Below are 14,705 nucleotides of genomic sequence, written 5' to 3'. Positions count from 1 at the left end.
TCCTGCATCGGGCCTTGGAGCAGAAGCAGCAATTAAGTAAAAACTAAGGACTTCTGAATAACCATGGATTTGAGATAATAACATACATAGTATGAGTTCATTAATTGAACAAATGTCCCATATCAATGTACAATGTTAGTAATAAGGGAACCGGGGTACAGCGTATATTGGAAATTTCTCTACTAACTTTGCAACTTTTCAGTACATCTAAAACCGTCCTAAAAAATAAACTCCACTTAATTTTTTTTTAACTTAAGCAAAATATACACATCAATAATAATAATAATAATAATAGTAATTTAGAGACAAAGGCAGTATTCATTTTTATTTTAGTTTCCGGAGTAGCTCAGCTGTAGGGAAGGTGTAAAACCCACTCAGTCAACAAGAGTCTGCACAAACTCTCCTTAAGGGGAGCTTAACTGACCAGGATGATCGCCTTTGACATTTTATACTTGTGCCTACAGCATTTGTTATGGTTCCTTCCAAAATGTGTACAGTTCCTCCCTGCGAGGAGTTAAAATGGGCAAAATTTTATCTCCTTCATCTGATGGCATTCCCAGTGAAGTTCAAGTGCCCAGGCCAGCGGCCTGCTTGGCTCTCTCACCTTAACATTTCTATACAATGTTACAAAATACGGCAGTTGATTCTATGTTTTTTCCCTGTACTTAGATCTTGACTTCCTGTGTATATAAACATGCTTTGTTAAAACTCCATTTGTACAAATGTACAAAATGTCTCTAATCATGAAAGAGAAGATGGGACAGACCATTCACTGATCCTTTCAGCATGAACTCAACTGCTTTTCTTTCAGAAGCCCACTTAGACCCCAGGCAGTACCGTATTTCAAGGGGAAGCACCCATCCTGACGGGCTTCTCTGAAAGCCCTCCTTGTGGAGATGCTGCCGGGTGCTGAGGATGCCTGCCGATGTTCGCACCATCACCTGTCTTGCTCCTAGCACGCTGTTAGTGGTGCCCTGAAATCGACAGACCTGTCAGATGAAGTAGAAGCATATCAAAAGCCGAGGAAGATACGCTGTTTCCAGATCTGTCCCCTTCAAGTAGGCGGAGTCAGAAGGTTAAGTGAAAGCTGTGTCTGTGTTGGAAAGCAATGTTGACAGCGTTGATAATCGCCTGGTCTGGGATCCCAGGCAATAAAGACAGGAAGGAGCGTATTGTTAAATGGTTTCTACGGTTTTCAAGGTCTTGTCTCCACCTTGCTCTGAGCTCATCTAGGTCTGTATCAAAAAGTTCTTTATTGCAAACCTGACTTGTGAGCCCAGAAGATGGTGAGACTGAGTGGTTATGACGTGTTTTAGAGCAGGGTTTCATCTGGATCTCTAAATATGAGTAATTAAAAACAACTCAACAGTTGTGGTTATTTTAAGAATGTTCGCACCATGCACCAAAGCTGGAAGAACTGCAATAACTGCTGTCAGACGTTAACACATTCCACTGAAGAGGAATAACAGAGCTAGACATCATTCCAGACACCCGGCACAGCGAGTGCACCTCCCGACCCCCGTCCCCCACCCTCCACCATCTCGCCTCATCCAGGCGCCTGCTCCAACCAGGGGAACTGAGCACGCTCCCCTCTTCTCAGAGAGCGCTTAGATCTTCCTCCCGCCAGGCTATCTCCCGCTTCTGCCTTCTGTAAGTTCTCATAGCTCAGTTCACTATTGGCCGTAGGCCTTGGCACATTTGTTTGTGGCATTCTTCGATTAAAATCTATCACCGACAGTCATCAGTAAGCTCCTTGAAAGCAGGAACACTGTCATTTTCGGTCACCATTATATCCCTGGTCCTTATGAAATGTTTAATACATATTTGAATCCACAGGTGAATATTAAGAATCGACAGCAAATCTGTAACTTTGAATTTGATATTTAAAATAAGAGATCAGGTTTTATACTAGAACTGTTGACAATTAGCTTCAATTCACAATGCAAAGAAATCACCTCTTCTGACCAGCTCCTATCAAACTATCTGATGCACTTCAACTCAGTCTCAAGACTCAGTGTAAACGTCACCTACTTCAGGGAAGGCTTTGCAGATTCCCATATTCAATTTTAGATGCCCTTTTCCATTACTTGATAGTAATTTGACTTAATGTATCCACATTATTTAAAAAGGTAATGCTTACATATTTGTTTCTACCACTAGCCCATGTCAGTCATTTCAGTCATTTAGTCGTCCCGACTCTGCAAATCCATGAACTGTAGCACAGCAGGCCTCCCTGTCCATCACCAACTCCCGGAGTTGACCCAAACTCATGTTCATTGAGTCAGTGATGCCATCCAACCATTTCATCCTCTGTCGTCCCCTTCTCCTTCTGCCCTCAATCTTTTCCAGAATCAGGGTCTTTTCAAATGAGTCAGCTCTTCTCATGAGGTGGCCAAAGTATTGGAGTTTGAGCTTCAACATCAGTCCTTCCAATGAACACCCAGGACTGATCTACTTTAGGATGGACTGGTTGGATCTCCTTGCAGTCCAAGGGACAGACTCTCAAGAGTCTTCTCCAACACCACAGTTCAAAAGCATCAATTCTTTGGCGCTCAGCTTTCTTTATAGTGCAACTCTCACATCCATACATGACTACTGGAAAAACCATAGCCTTGACTAGATGGACCTTTGTTGACAAAGTAATATCTCTGCTTTTCAATATGCTATCTAGTTTGGTCATAACTTTCCTTCTAAGGAGTAAGCGTCTTTTAATTTAATGGTTGCAATCACCATCTGAAGTGATTCTGGAGCCCCAAAAAATAAAGTCAGCCACTGTTTCCACTGTTTCTCCATCTATTTGCCATGAAGTGATGGGACTGGATGCCATGATCTTAGTTTTCTGAAGGTCGAGCTTTAAGCCAACTTTCTCACTCTCCTCTTTCACTTTCATCAAGAGGCTCTTTAGTTCTTCTTCACTTTCTGCCACAAGGGTGGTATCATCTGCATAACCTCATCTGAGGTTATTGATACTTCTCCCAACAATCTCAATTCCAGCTTGTGCTTCCTCCAGCCCAGCATTTCTCATGATGTACTCTGCATATGAGTTAAATAAGCAGGGTAACAATATACAGCCTTGACATACTCCTTTTCCTATTTGGAAGTAGTCTGTTGTTCCATGTCCAGTTTAACTGTTGCTTCCTGAACTGCATACACATTTCTCAAGAGGCAGGTCAGGTGGTCTGGTATTCCCATCCCACAGTTTATTGTGATCCACACAGTCAAAGGCTTTGGCAAGAGCTCCTGGAAATCATGTTCAATCTCGCCTGTTTAAGCTCTCTGTGTAGTGCCCAGTATGGAAAAGTGTTCAAAATGCATTACAGAATAAATGCCTCTCTCTACCAATCATCAAAAAATTATCCAGAAAATATTGGTAGACTCTCTCTACCAATTATCAAAACAGAATAAATGCTTCTCTCTTCCAGTTATCAATACCAATTATCAAGGGTTTAAATTTTTATTATTCTCCTTTAGCATGCAAATATTGTCTTCCAGTTCTTTCTCACTGAATGTTATCTCCACAAACTTGTCTTTCCTAAGATGGGAATTGAAAATCTATGGGAAGGGGTCTTCTTTGTTCCTTTACTTTTCACTAATGTATAGTTTTTTCTTGATTTTAAGAGAGAAGGATAGATCTTCTCTCTTTTGATGACTTCTGTTTCTAATCCCTGGACTAGGTGCTGAGAAGTTTCACTCCCTTGACTGGTCTGGACGTTTTAACTCCAATCCCAGTTCTGTCTCTTTCTCTCTCACCAGGGACGCAGGGAATGAGGTCAGATCATCTCTCTGAGTCACAAGTGCTCCCTTTGTAAATGATGGCATGGGGCTGAGTGCTTCCAAGGTACCCCCAGGTCTAGTTCTGCAGCTTCTGAGTCTTGTGTTGCCAGGATATCATGCTGCTTCACTGGAGTGGTGTTTCACATCTTGTTCAATGACTGTAAAGTGAAACCCTTCCCCATGAATGTTTAATGAACTCAAGGGAATGCCAGACACAGTCAATTCATTTGTTAAACATTACAATTTGCAAAGAATATCAAGTAGTTAACCTGGGCTCCAAGATAAAATAAAGACAAATTTGCCTGATATGGTAAGCAAAGTAAGAAATTTTCCCTCCTAAGGATTGCAGTGTGCCTGGGTTACCTGTGTCCGTCCACGCAGTAGAAAGGAATGCCCGCAGTGGTGAGGCTGTGATAGAACTTCAGGGCTAGGCTTTCGGTGCAGCTTGACCTTGGACTCTGGACTTCTTCACCACTCTTGACATTTAGGAAAGATCATTTTCTGTCATGGAAGACTACCCCAAGCATTAGGATATTTGTCAGCACTGTCTTGTCATAGATGCCTGTGCACTTCCCTCTCAAGTTGTAACACCCGAAGTGTTTCTCAACTTTGCCAAAATTTCCATGGGGGCAACAGTGCCCCTTATTGAGAACCACTGAGCTTTGGAGATGTGGGTTTGGTTCTCAGCTACTCGCTAGCTGCCTGACTCAAGCTTTGAGTCCTAGATTCCTCTTCTGCACATTGTGGGTGTAAACTCTTAAGGAGCTGCTGTTAGGACTAAATAAGATTATGCATTTGTATTACTTAGCATGATTCTATGTCTGTACCCAGTACACGTTATTTGCTATGATTATTATTATTTTATTTATCATTTTTGTTATTATCATTGACACTGCTATTTCCTCGTAGCTCTTGTCCAAAGGAAAAAATGTAGACCTACAGAAGAAAAATGCTTTTCCGAATTTTCTTTGATACATTTGCATTTTAATATGCATGCAGACTTTTCTTAGCCCTATGACAAGTTATTTCTTTCCCTAGGATTACTTATTTGACCAACTGCTCAGATGTCCTATATGCTTCTTATATATCTTAAGCATAGCATTGTAAAAAAGCGATGTTCTTAAACATTTCAATTTCTTTTTAAGGGATTAATGATATATATTCTCTATTACTATTTTCTCCCCTAACATATGGCATGAAAAATTGCTGTCAAACTGTTATTTGATTCTTATAATAAAATTATGAATGAGGGTATCAGCATATAATTCACCAAAGAGGAAATCTGACTAGAAATATATGCAGAGATTACATTACCCTCTCAAACAGTGAAATTTAATTAAAGAATACAATTTTCTCCTATTAAATTAGCAAAAGAAATCTTGACAAAGGTGTAACAAAGTTGGTAGTGACCCATCTTTTTTTTCTAGAATGGAAATTGATATGTGCCTTTGGGAAAGCAACTTGTTCATGTTAGTCTAGTCTTGTTAAAGTGATCTGCTCAGAAGTCCCTTGAGCCCAGCCGACAATGCATAGAATGCTGTGGCTAGCATGCACAGGTTTTCGCAGTACACCTTGCACTCTTTCAAGGTCCTTAGTTGCCTTCCTCTCACCTATTCTCTGCCTGAACTCCCAGCTTCTGTGTAGCCTTTCAGACTGTGGATCCCTTCAAATGTGTTATCCTAATGAAACAGGAGGGAAGGGGGCAGGGCATAGCCCTTAAAAGGATAATACAGTCATAGGACATGACAAAAACTGGTTAGAACCAACTAGGTCCAAGGTGGCAGAAGATCTGACTTCCAGTAGAACTTGAGCCTCATTTTATGCTCATTGTAATAGATTAGCATGCTAACTGACATCCCACTGGTGCCAAGACAGTTCAGAGGGTAACCAAAGAAGACAAAAAAGTAGGCAGTGGTCCAATTCCTAGAAATCCCCACTCCTTTCCTAAAATAGTTGGAAAAATCCCCCTAGTCATTAGTCTGTGAAATTACCCAGCGCATAGAAACTAACCATGCCATATCTGGGCCTCTCACTTTCTAAGGCGGCCCACACTGTCTGTGGAGTGTGCTTCTCCCAAGGTTGTTCTTGCCTTTTGCTATGGACCTCATTCTGTCTATAGAATGTGTACCGACTCTTTGCGACACCATGGACTACAGCACGCCAGGCCTCCCTGTCCATCACCAGCTTACTCAAACTCATGTCTATAGAGTCGGTGATGCCATCCAACCTTCTCATCCTCTGTCGTTCCCTTCTCCTCCTGCCTTCAATCTTTCCCAGCATCAGGATCTTTTCCAATCAGTCAGTTCTTTGCCTCAGGTGGCCAAAATATTGGAGTTTCAGCTTGAACATTACTCCTTCCAATGAATGTTTAGGGCTGATTTCCTTTAGGATGGACTGGTTGGATCTCCTTGCAGTCCAAGGGACTGTCAAGAGTCTTATCCAACACCACAGTTCAAAAGCATCAATTCTTCGGTGCTCAGCTTTCTTTACAGTCCAACTTTCACATCCATACATGACTACTGGAAAAACCATAGCCTTGACTAGACAGACCTTTGTTGATAAAGTAATGTCTCTGCTTTTTAATATGCTGTCTTGGTTGGTCATAACTTTTCTTCCCAGGAGCAAGGGTCTTTTAATTTCATGGCTGCAGTCACCATCTGCAGTGATTTTGGAGCCTCCCAAAATAAAATCTGTCACTGTTTCCATTGTTTTCCCATCTATTTGCCATGAAGTGATGGGACCGGATGCCATGATCTTAGTATTCTGAATGTTGAGTTTTAAGCCAACTTTTTCACTCTCCTCTTTCACTTTCATCAACAGACTCTTCAGTTCTTCTTCACTTTCTGCCATAAGGGTGGTGTCATATGCATATTTGAGGTTATTGATATTTCTCCTGGCAATCTTGATTCCAGCGTGTGCTTCATCCAGTCCATCATTTCTCATGATGTACTCTGAATATAAGTTAAATAAGCAGGGTGACAATATACAGCCTTGATGTACTCCTTTTCCTATTAGGAACCAGTCAGTTGTTCCATGTCCAGTTCTAACTGTTGCTTCCTGACCTGCATACAGATTTCTCAAGAGGCAGGTCAGATGGTCTGGTATTCCCATCTCTTGAAGAATTTTCCACAGTATGTTATGATCCACACACTCAAGCTTTGGCGTAGTCAATATAGCAGTAGTAGATGTTTTCCTGAAATTCTCTTGCTTTTTCAATGATCCAACAGATTTTGGCAATTTGATCTCTGGCTCCTCTACTTTTTCTAAAACCAGCTTGAACATCTGGAAGTTCACAGTTCACGTAGTGTTGAAGCCTGGCTTGGAGAATTTTGAGCATTACTTTACTAGCATGTGAGATGAGTGCAATTGTGCAGTAGTTTTAGCATTTTTTGGCATTGCCTTTCTTTGGGATTGGAATGAAAATTGATCTTTTGCAGTCTGTGGCCACTGCTGAGTTTTACAAATTTGTTACCATATTGAGTGCAGCACTTTCACAGCATCATCTTTTAGGATTTGAAACAGCTCAACTGGAATTCTATCACCTACACTAGCTTTGTTTGTAGTGATGCTTCCTAAGGCCCACTTCACTTCACATTCCAGGATGTCTGGCTCTAGGTGAGTGATCACACCATCGTCATTATCTGGGACATGAAGATCTTTTTTGTATAGTTCTTCTGTGTATTCTGGCCACCGCTTCTTAATATCTTCTCCTTCTTTTAGGTCCATACCATTTCTGTCCTTTATTGTGCCCATCTTTGCATGAAATTTTCCCTTGGTATCTCTAATTTTCTTGAAGAGATTTCTAGTCTTTCCCATTCTATTGTTTTCCTCTATTTCTTTGCATTGATCTTCCACTAGACCTTGAACCTCATTATATGCTCATTGTAATACATCGTGCCATAGGGCCATCCAAGACAGGTGGGTCATGGTGAAGTGTTCTGACAAAATGTGGTCCGCTAGAGAAGGGAATAGCAAACCACTTCAGCATTCTTGTGTTGAGAATCCCATGAACAATGCTAAAAGGCAAAAAGATATCACACTAAAAGATGAGCCCTCCCCATCACCGTCTCCTACCTCCCCAGGGCCAGGTTGGTAGGTGTCCAATATGCTACTGGAGAAGACAGCAGAGAAATAACTCCAGCAGGAATGAAGAGGTTGAGCCACAGCAGAAACGACATCAAATTGTGGATGTGTCTGGTGGTGAAAATAAAGTCCAGTGGTGTAAAGAATAATATTGCATAGGAACCTGGAATATTAGGTCAACGAATCAAGATACATTGGAAGTGGTCAAACAGGAGATGGCAAGAGTGAAGATTGACATTTTAGGAATCACTGAACTAAAATGGACCAGAATGGGCAAATTTAATTCAGATGACTGTTATATCTACTACTTCAGGCAATAATCACTTAGAAGAAAAGGAGCAGGCCTCATAGTCAGCAAAAGAATCCGAAATGCAGTACTTTAGTACAATCTCAAAAATGACAGAATTATTTCAGTTTGTGTCCAAGGCCAACGATTCAATATCAGAGTAATCCAAGTCTATGCCACAACCACTAATGCCAGAGAAGCTGAAGTTGAACAGTTCTATGAAGACCTACAAGACATTCTAGAACTAACATAAAAAAAAAAAAAAAAAGTCCTTTTCATCATAGGGGACTGGAATGCAAAAGTAGTAAGTCAGGAGATACCTGGAGTAACAGGCAACTTTGGCCTTAGAGTACAAAATGAAGCAGGGCAAAGACTAACAAGAGTTTTGCCAAGAGAATGCACTGGTCATAGCAAACACCCTCTTATAACAACACAAGAGAGGACTCTACATATGGACATCACAGATGATCAATACCTAAATCAGACTGATTATATGCTTTGCAGCTGAACATGGAAAAGCAAAACAGTTAGCAAAAACAAGACCGAGAGAGGACTGTGGCTCAGACCATGAGCCCATTATTGCAAAATTTAGACTTAAATTGAAGAAAGTAGGGAAAATTACTAGGGCATTCAAGTGTGACCTTAATTAAATCCCCTACGATTATATAGTGAAAGTGACAAATATATTCAAGGGATTAGATCTGATAGACACAGTGCCTGAAGAACTATGGATGGAGTTTCATGACATTGTACAGGAGACAGGGATCAAAACCATCTCCAAGAAGAAGAAATGCAACAAGGAAAAATGGTTGTCTGAGGAAGCCTTACAAATAGCTGTGAAAAGAAGAGAAGCAAAAGGTGAAGGAGAAAGGAAAAGATATACTTATCTGAATGCAGAATTTCAAAGAATATCAAGGAGAGATAAGAAAGCATTATTAACTGAGCCATGCAAAGAAATAGAGGAAAACAATAGAATGGGAAAGACTATTGTCTTCAAGAAAATTAGAGGTACCAAGGAAACATTTCATGAAAAAATGGGCACAATAAAGGACAGAAACGCTATGGACCCTACAGAAGCAGAAAATGTTAATAAGAGGTGGCAAGAATACACAGAAGAACTATACAAAAAAAATCTTCATGACCAAGTTAACCATGATGCTGTGAACACTCACCTAGAGCCAGACATAATGGAGTGTGAAGTCAAGTGGATCTTAGGAAGTATCACTATGAACAAAGCTAGGGGAGGTGATGGAATTCCAGTTGAACTATTTCAAATCCTAAAAGATAATGCTGTTAAAGTGCTGCACTCAATAACCCACCAAATTTGGAAAACACAGCAGTGGCTACATGGCTTATATAGGGTCAGTTTTCATTCCAATCCCTAAGAAGGGCAATGTGAAATAATGTTCAAATTACCACACAGCTGCACTCATTTCACTTGCTAGCAAGGTAATGCTCAAAATCCTTCAAGCCAGGTTTCAACAGTATGTTAACTGAGAACTTACAGATGTACAAGCTGGATTTAGAAAAGGCAAAAGAACCAGAGATCAAATTGCCAACATCCATTGGATCATTGAAAAAGCAAGAGAATTCCAGGAAAACATCTACTACTGCTTTATTGACTACACCAAAACTTTTGACTGTGTGGATCACAACAAACTGTGGAAAATTCTTCAAGAGATGGGAATACCAGACCACCTTACTTGCCCCCTGAGAAATCTGTATGTGGGTCAGGAAGCAATAGTTAGAACTGGACATGGAACAACAGACTGGTTCAAAATTGGGAAAGGAATATGTCAAGGAGGTATATTGTCACCCTGTTTATTTAACTCATATGCAGAATATATCATGTGAAATGCTGGGCCGGATGAAGTACAAGCTGAAATCAAGATTGCTGAGAGAAATATCAGTAACCTCAGAAATGCAGATGGAACCACCCTAATGGCAGAAAGTGGTGAGGAACTAAAGAGCCTTTTGAAGAAGGTGAAAGAGGAGCATGAAAAACTTTGTATTAAAACTCAACATCTGAAAAACTAACATCACGACATTCAGTCCCATCACTTCATGGCAAATAGATGAGAAAGCAATGGAAACAATGACAGACTTTACTTTCTTGGATTCAAAAATCCCTGCACATGGTGACTACAGCCATGAAATTAAAATATCCTTGCTCCTTGGAAGAAAACCTATGACAAATCTAGACAGTGCATTAAGAAGCAGAAATGTCATATTGGCAACAAAAGTCCATATAGTCAAAGCTATGGTTTTTCCAGTAGTCATGTATAGAAGTGAAAGTTGGACCATAAAGAAGGCTGAGCACCAAAGAATTGATATTTTTTCCTGTGGTGCTGGAGATCTTGAGAGTCCCTTGGACTGCAAAGAGATGAAACCAGTAAATCCTAAAGGAAATCAACTCTGAATATTCATTGGAAGGACTGATGCTGAAGCTCCAATACTTGGGCTACCTGATGTGAAGAACTTACTTATTGGAAAAGACCCTGATGCTGGGAAAGATTGAAGGCAGGAGGAGAAGGGGATGACAGAGGATGAGATGATTGGTGGCATCATCGACTTAATGGACATAAGTTTGAGAAAACTCTGGGAGATGGTGAAGGACAGGGAAGCCTGTTGTGCTGCAGTCTATTGGGTTAAAAGAGCTGAACATAACTGAGTGTCTGAACAACGACAACGAAACTTCTAAGTGACACTATGCACAAGGGCCATGACACTTCCAAGTCCAACCATAAAAGTTCAAAAAGTTCAATGGCCCAATTCCTGAAAATATACACTGCCTTCTCAAAAGAGTTGGGATACTCCTCTCTCATTAGCCTGTGAAATTGCCGAGCCAATAAAACTAACTACCCCATATTTGGGGCAGTTTACTATCTTCCAAAATGACCCACATTCTGTCTATGGGATGTATATCTCTCTAAATAAACCTCCTTTCTCTTTACTGTGGCTAGCCCTTTAATTCTTTTCCGAGCAAAGCCAAGCACCCTCACTTGGTAGCTAGTCCCAGGGACTCACCCACTACTTAGCGCATGACTCTCCTCTTATGCCCTATTTTTCCTGCAATGAATGGGGACACTCAAAGGCTGGTCATGCCCCTAGTCTTCAGTGAGTCCCTAAGACAGGATCCTAAGTTTAATAATGGCCAGCTAATAGACACAGATGGCTTAACCTCATTTCTATCACCAACTCTTGGTCATTTTTCTCTTCCCTGACTCTGTCAAGCCCCACTGTTTCCCTTCCCTACTCCCTTGAGATAGGAGGTACCTAGGCACCCCAGGATAGAGAAATTGGAGATAAGTTCCCTGTGGACTGAAACTCTAAATAGCAGGCCAGTGGAGAGAGAGGAGGCTTGGACCTGCCCAGATTAAAGATAACAAAGCATATATTTCTCATTCTTGCAGTTAGAGAAACTCACACATGCATAGAAAGCTCCTTGGAGGTCAAAAGAGGAGTCCTCTTCAGGGGACCCTATCTTGGCTAAGAGATACAGATGCATATATTAGGATCCTACCAAATACTCGGAATCAGGCAAATCTAAACAATCGGCCAAAGGATAACCAGAAGAAATGCCCCATATAAGTGATTTAAACTACTGTGAGGGCACGGCTCTCTCTCCAAGTCTGCCTGTGTACCTATCCATACATTCTAGACTCTTTTTCCTCCTAATAAACACTTCATTTCACTGCTTTCTATCTTTGTGGTGATTCTTTCTCTGCAAAGCCAAAGGGCCAGGACTTTGTCATTGGCCACTGGTGCAGTGACTAAGGTCTGGTGCTCTCACCCCAAGACCGACCTCAGTCTCTGGCCAGGAACCAAAATCCTGCTTCAAGCTGCTGCAGGCTGAGCCAGCCAAGATCACCCTCATTGTCCTTTTCAAGCACTCAGTCACCTCTATAAGAATAGAAGTTGTGTTCAAACAAGATTCTCTTCTGTAATGCAACAGTATATCACTAATCAAAAATCTGCTCTCACTACCATAACCAGCCTCTGGCTTTATCTCTGAAGGTTCAGTTGCTAAGAAGCCCTCCGTTACAGTATTTGTTTTACAGTAATGGGATAATACTCATTAGAAATCACTAACAAAAACGTTCGCTCTGTTTCAGAAAAGAACAATCCCTACACACAGCCGTGATTACAAGTTTAACAAAACTTTTCTGGGAAGCGATTATGATTTATGAATTCTGCATTAAGCATCTAAGTACATCTGTCACACACAGCATAATGGCGACTTTCTGGGTAATGATTTCCCAAAATCACAAATGATGTTTAAATTCCCAGTGATTTACACATTTGGAAGGCTGTGAATGTGTCCTGGGTGATCGGGTATTATACTCAAATCTAGGTTTATACCACCACCTTTGTGCTTTCCTTTTGGGTCTCAGAATCTGGAAGTGCAGTCTTGCATGGGGTCAAAGAATTGCTACCCTGACAGGAATCTTCCAGTATGTCTTAGATGGCTTTTGTAAAATGGAGCAGGACACATGGAGTCTTCCTGGGTACAAATCATTTCTGTGTCCTCATTTATTATGTTTAGGAAATAGGCATCAATCAGCCTCCTTGAACTTCCTTTAGTTGTAAAGAGCAGATTCAAACAGTTACTAATCAGAGGAGGGAGGGGATAGAGAAATGAAGGAGGAACAGTCAGTAAACAATAGAGCAGCATGGGGCCAAGTCCTGGTTCCTTTTCATGAAATATGCATAACAATTTCTTTGAGTTCTGCAGGAACTAAGGCCCCTACCCAGAGAGGATGGCAGCTTCAGGCTGAGCACCAGCTTTCTGGAGCACCAACCTGTCATTTCACCATAGACCAATCAGAAGAATGGGCTTCCCTGGTGGCTTAGATGGTAAAGAATCCGCCTGCAATGCAGGAGACCTGGATTTGATCCCTGGGTTGGGAAGATGCCCTGGAGAAGGCAATGGCAACCCACTCCAGTATTCTTGCCTAGAGAATTCCACGGACAGAGGAGCCTGGTGGGCTACAGTCCATGGAATCACAAAGAGCTGGACACGACTGAATGACTAAGCACAGCACAATCAGAAGAAAGTCTGCGCAGAGTGGAAGATTACAAACCCTGATCTCCTCCCCAAACAATTCGATTAACCCTTTAAAACTGCTCTTGAAAACAGAGCAGAATCTTGTAAGTTACATTTGTCTCTGGAGTATTGGGTTTTGAACAGTGAGCAGCAGAACCTGACTTCAGTAACATTTGCTCCCTGGTGGTTCAGACGGTAAAGCATCTGCCTACTATGCAGGAGACCCCGGTTTGATCCCTGGGTTGGGAAGATCCTCTGGAGAAGGAAATGGCAACCAACTCCAGTACTCTTGCCTGGAAAATCCCATGGATGGAGGAGCCTGGAAGGCTGCAGTCCATGGGGTTGAGAAGAGTTGGACACGACTGAGCAACTTCACTTTCACTTTTCACTTTCATGCATTGGAGAAGGAAATGGCAACCCACTCCAGTGTTCTTGCCTGGAGAATCCCAGGGATGGGGAAGCCTGATGGGCTGCCGTCTATGGGGTCGCACAGAGTCGGACACGACTGAAGCGACGCAGCAGCAGCAGCAGGTACATCCTGTTGGAGTAGGCAATGGCAACCCACTCGAGTACTCTTGCCTGGAAAATCCCATGGATGGAGGAGCCTGGTAGGCTACAGTCTATGGGGTTGCAAAGAGTCGGACACGACTGAGCGACTTCACTTTCACTTTCAGTGCTTTTCAATATATCTCAGAAATCATGAAAAACTACTTTAGAAAGAATACAGAATTCGAGACTTCCCTGGTGGTCCAGTGGCTAAGACTCCATGCTTCCAATGCAAAGGGCTTGGGTGGGATCACTGGTCAGGGAACTAGATCCCACATGGTGCAACTAAATATCCTCTAAGCTGCACCACAACTAAAGGATTATCTCAACTGAAGATCCTGTATGCTGCAATTAAGCCCCAGAGCAGCCACACACACACAAAAAGAACGCAGGATTCAAAGAGCTTGTATTTAACTTCAAATTCTGGTATCTGTTAAGGTGTGGTGTTAGGAAGCAACAACCCTGGGACTACAACTCTCCCTTCCCGTGTTTATGAGCTTTGATTTTTCTCATACCCTTTAATTCAGAGTTGTCTGAATATAGTATGTATTCTTAGGATTCCCTGCATTTATTCTTTCTGCTTATTCTAGTCTCTAGTCCTTGGCTTTCTGACTCCCTGATGAACCTTTCCTATTCTTCAATTTCCAGTTCAAGCCTGCATTTTTTGCTGCCTCCACTTCTGCCCCCACCACCTCCTTTTGGTCTCTTCTCCCACCTCTGTTGCAATAGCAACCCGCTCATCCCACAAACCTCCTCTGGGTGTCTGTATTTTTTCACTATGTCAGTTTCCATACAGTAAGGAACATCGTACCCCTGGTGCCTAGCACGATCTCTGACATAAGGAAGAATTCAGCAAGTGATTATGGAACAAACAACTGAAGCTCTTTTTGCTTCCAGAGATTAATTATGTTACAGATTGTAATCAAGAGCTGAGAATTAATTTTTCTTTCTTTTTTCCAGTACTGTGTG

At 41.7% G+C, this 14,705-nt stretch overlaps 1 protein-coding gene across 4 annotated transcripts in view; it reads right to left on the bottom strand.

The window, feature by feature from the left end:
* The window catches only part of NRG3 (neuregulin 3), a 1,228,440-nt gene that overhangs the window by 24,446 nt on the left and 1,189,289 nt on the right, over positions 1–14,705 (bottom strand). The gene's annotated exons all lie outside the window — the stretch shown is intronic.

Source organism: Bubalus kerabau, chromosome 1, assembly GCF_029407905.1.
Source record: "Bubalus kerabau isolate K-KA32 ecotype Philippines breed swamp buffalo chromosome 1, PCC_UOA_SB_1v2, whole genome shotgun sequence".
NCBI lineage: Eukaryota > Metazoa > Chordata > Mammalia > Artiodactyla > Bovidae > Bubalus > Bubalus kerabau.
Note: the sequence above shows the minus strand (reverse complement) of the source record. Positions and strands in the feature narration are given on the sequence as shown.